This window comes from Coenobita brevimanus, chromosome 43 (genome assembly GCF_032717465.1).
Source record: "Coenobita brevimanus isolate Jiangsu-jjx chromosome 43, ASM3271746v2, whole genome shotgun sequence".
NCBI classification, from domain to species: Eukaryota; Metazoa; Arthropoda; class Malacostraca; order Decapoda; family Coenobitidae; genus Coenobita; species Coenobita brevimanus.
In genome coordinates, this window is record NC_136996.1 from 31,029,140 (window position 1) to 31,034,177 (window position 5,038).

Genomic DNA, 5,038 nt, shown 5'->3' on the forward strand with positions numbered 1-5,038 from the left:
TAAATGTTGAGAAATTATTTTTGGACAGAATCAAAATATTTATTGTAGACTGACAGGATTTATGTTAATGTATGGTATAGGATTGTTGTAGTGTTGGTCTATAATGATTTTTTTATATATATATAAATACTGTCCCTGGAGATACATTGTGGTTCTTGATAGAGTACATTCTAATTTACCTTAATTTATTGATATAGGAATGTATGTAGATATTAATTATAAGGCGTAATGTTATTACTTCACAGGTTTTCATTAAATTTTTTATATTTATTTTTTAACTTTTTTTTTTTTCAATGGACAGATTTACATTCAATTTTTTTTATTTTGTGTTGTGTGTAATAGACTATAAATCTCAATACACCCCTAGGAATTCTCGAGCTGTTAGGTTTGTGTGTTATTTATGGTTGCACTCTTGTGGAGGGTATTCACACGGTTGCATTACAGGAAGGCCTCATTGCAAGTCCCTCCCCCCCACCCTGCCCCATTCCTGTCTTGTCTGATTAATTTCTGTTCTCCACTTTTCATGTTTGCCTCCCCCTTTCCCCCCACCCTTTTTTCCTATCTTGTCCGATGAATTTGTTCCCCACTATTCATGTTTGCCTACCCTCCCCCCCTCCCTTTTTTTTTTCCAAACTCCCTTCTATCAGAATCATCATTTCATCATCATCTGTATTTTTGCAGTTTCCAAACTATTTCATTCACCTTAAGAGACTTTTCAGACTGGAGCCCCCTCCCGCTCCCTTTTTCTGGTTGCTGTTAACTACTTCCATCTCAGTCCATTAATTTCACTTGTAAGTTTGCATCTTCTAGACAGTTTTATTCACCTTAGGAGAGACTTTTTGAACTGGAAGGGTGTGATATAGCCTTCATTTATATCTTCGTGACAAGGGTGCCATATAGCTAATTAAAATTGTTTTCTAGCAGCAAGAATATCGTAAAAATGATGTACTCAGGCTGAAGGGATCAAGTCCACAGTAAACTCATGAAAAATTGCTACCAGCACCTCTTAAGTTGATATACCAGTTGCTTTTTTGTCATGCTAGCCAACTTGTCCATAGAGTTGCACTCTCTCCCCCACCATTTGAGACTCATGGAAGGTCATTGTTATTTTCAAAAGTATATTAGTATCTCTTTCAGTCAAGTTATTTTCTGTCTCTCTGGACCTTACCTTGCCCTACTTTGGGTTAGGAAAGGAGGTCTGGATGAAATTGTCTTAGCCAATTAGAGGCAATAGCAGCGTTCGCATGCCTGGAGAAATGCCAGATGTCACCAATATTTTATTTTTTCAAATGGAAAAAAAATCACATGTCAGGCAATAATTGAATGTTGTTTTCCATGCATCTTACACATTGTAAAAATATATATTCTATTTTTTTTTTTTTTTAACAGTATTGTGTCAGTGCAGCATGAAAAAAAATAATTACAAAAATATCCCACAGCGGTTGCAGCCTGGTTTATACATCCATAGAAATGTATATCATTATCATCGGGACCTCCTTTCCCACCCTAGAGCAGGATGAGGAGTATCAGTGTCCAGACAGCCCATATTTGCCCAGTCCAATGGGCCACACTTCCATTCACTCGTCATTCTAGCCCCCGGAATCCTGGCTCTATCAGATACGTCAAAACATTCACCACGTTCTGTAGCCTTACATAGACGTATCCAATAGAGTCAGTCTGGACGCTGCCATGTTGAAAAGGGGTGCCAAATCCCTGATCATGCACTTCTCATAAAGTTCATCCACCCAGCTCGATCTCTTGTCAGTTCCCTAGCCTCACGGACTTCCAAACCTCTCTTCCTCATACACTTATCCACCATGCCTCTCCACCTTCTCCTTGGCCTACTCGCCTCCTCCCTCCTTCAGATTCATTCAGATATACCTTTTTCACCACTCTGTTGTAATCCAGTCTCTCCACATAACCATAACATCTCGGTACACTCTCTTGGATTCTGGTGTCCATAGACTTCCTTACTCTACATCTTTCACGAATCACATTATTTCGTATCCTATCCACCTTCTGTATTCCAGATACGTTCCTCAGCAGTCCCGTCTCCATTGTGCTTACTTTTGATTTTTCATTTTCATGTCACACCATAATGTCACATCCATATGTTAAAGTTGGCACTAACACTCCTTCATGTAAGCCTTGTGCAACTGCAACACTCTAGCCTCTGTTTCTTATCAAGGCCTTTTTTGCACCAGCTACTTTTCTTCCTTGTGTCACTCTGCTTTCCATCTTAAACCAATAACAGAAGTTAGTTATAATTTATACAAACAAATTAAATACCCCATGAGTATGAATGAAACTTAATTCACTTCAAAAACTTGTTGATATTTAGATGCTGCTTCCCGTAAAACAAGTTTTCCGAGCAAACCAAAACAGCCAACTGTTTTCACTCACTGATCTGCTCCATCAGCTGATCTGTTTATGCTTGTTTCATATGTCTGGCAGTGCTGGGCTTCCATATGCCGTAACATTAAAAATTATGGATAGACCACATGTGCCATTTTTTGTGCAAGTCAGATTATATGCAAATGTCAATATTCATATGCCTTTTTTACTTTTTACAGTCCAAAAACTATCTTATTGGCAGTGTCCTAGCCTTCTGAGGGAAGAGTATATAAATATACTTTTTTTTTTTTTTTTTTTTTTTTTTTCTTCCGATATTTTGGGTGAAATAGCATAAGTAAGAGGGATCTACAGTTTTAAAGCTATTTGCTTAACCAGTATCATAATTATTGATCAGAAAAATAACACTGAAGTTTAGCTAAGACCCCCTTAGCCCATAGACACAAAAACAAAACAGTTTCTGGTGGCATCTGGCAGATTTTACACTCCGCGTGAACACTTTTATTGTTAGGACAGAATATGTGTCAATGGACAAGTTGGATGGCATGGCGTATACAGTACATTAAATCCCCATAATGTGTAGTCTTTTTGTATGTTTATTTTTGCTGTTATTTCCTCAGTAATGGTTTTCATTGATACCTAGAAAGTTGGTTTGTCTATTCCCCCATTTACAGCACAAGAAGGAAATTGTGATATTTTGGCACACATCCCTGACTTGTAACGAGGACTGACTGTTATTCCATTTACTGGCCTTCTGAACCATGGCAGCATTACCTGTGCATTTAGGCCTGTGCACTGCTGTCACTTGGGATCCTGTATTATTGTATTTCATGGAGAGCTGCATAGAAGTAGCAGTTTCTTAACCTCTTCAGTGCAGGGATGTCTTTATATTCATAAAACTCCAGACAATTTAATTCAACCAAGAAAAGAATGCACAGGTTAAAGTGATATTTTAAGGCTATACCTGACCCCTCCAGTTCAAAAAGTCTTTCCTGAGCTGAATTAAAGTGTCTAGAGTTATGAATAATAAAATTTTAAAATGTCACTGGAGTGAAGGGGGATTATGTAGGAATTATTTTAGATAATGTATCTAAATGTCTCTTGATCTCAAAACAAGTCAGATTTAACATGTACAGTGTATATGAGGGGCTCCCATGCAGTTCAGGTGCTGCATTATTTGCTGTGCCCAAAACTTAAAGATGTATTTTGTGCATCAGTTATGCTTTCATGGGAGATGTTTCACTCAGATTTTTCTGCTTGACATAGGAAACAGCACATATTTACAGTTATATATTTTTGTTTGTTCCTTCCTCTTTCTTGTACTGTACTGTATTTAGGCATAACTACCCAACCATCGTTGTTGGCTACTCTTTTTCCGTCACTTAGTTTGTAAGATTTGTGCTGTGTGTAAGTTTGTCTTTTCATATAATTTATAAAAAAGAATTTTTGTACTAAACAGTAATATAAGAATAAATGGAGATGCATGATTTATAATTTTGTTTTGGTTTTGTTATCACATGGCTCTTTTGTAGTAGTAGTAGCAGTAGTTGTTCCCTAGGCAGTCTGCCGAACAGCCCCGAGTCCCTTAGGAAGGCCATGGCCGAGACTGGGCTTTCCCACAGAGCTCTCAAAGAGTGTATGTTGTGTTGTTGGCGTAGGTGATTGTGTGCAATGCAGTCTTCCATAATATGCTTAATAGTATGTGGTGCTGTGTTGCATCCTGGGCAGGCATCAGCGACGGAGTCATCCAGTCTCTTCTGGTAGCTTAAGAGGGCTGGATGGTGCCCACATCTCAGCCTGGCCAGGTGGACCCTGTCATCACAAGGGAAATAGGATTCAGAAGGGTGGATGTCAGGAGGCCATGCATGCAGCTGCTTGTTGTCTTTAAGTGGCTGAATGGAGCGGGGAGTGATCTGGGTGTGGATATGCTTCTGGAACCTGGTCTGAGGTGGCCAAGGGAGGAGATGACGTTATATGTGTATGGTATCGTGTGCTGGGTGTTTTTTTGATGTTCCTTGGTGTGGGTGGATGTGCTGCCATGTAATATAGTGGATGTTGTGGGTTTGTGGAGGCTGCAGCAAGAAACTGGGTGCCTCTCATGTCTAGGTGATCCTTGACTTTGAGGACTTTGGTTTCTTGATGTTGGTGGTCTGTGGGTGTAGTAGCTGTGCAGCCTGTGATTATTTTTAGGGCCTTGTTCTGTATGGTCTGTAGAGTGTTGTACTGTGTTTTGGTAAGGTTAGAAGCTCAAGCAGGGCTTGCATAATTCATCACTGAACGTATGTATTGTTTGTATGCTGTGGTGGTGGTTTCTGGCTCATTTGGTTTATAGTGTGAAATTAAAATAACAATGATAACACTGCAGATACTGATGTTGACTTTGGGGCAGTTTAGTAGTGTGTAGCACTACATGTATAATGTTTGAAAACATACAGTACTATCAGCATGGCTCCAGGGTAATCTGGACCTGAACTTCGTGGAGTACAAGTTGAAACTGCCTTTCTGCAGTCCACCATCCTCCTTTCAGGGAACAGGGAAGGGTTTAGGGACATGAGTATACAAATAAAATAAAAAGGGATATAATCCCCAAGCTAGGCAACTATGGCCATATAGCCCTGCTAGGTTACAGGAGCGCACTACCACTCCCGGCATGGCGGCCCGTGAGAGTCTCAAACTCGTGACCTCC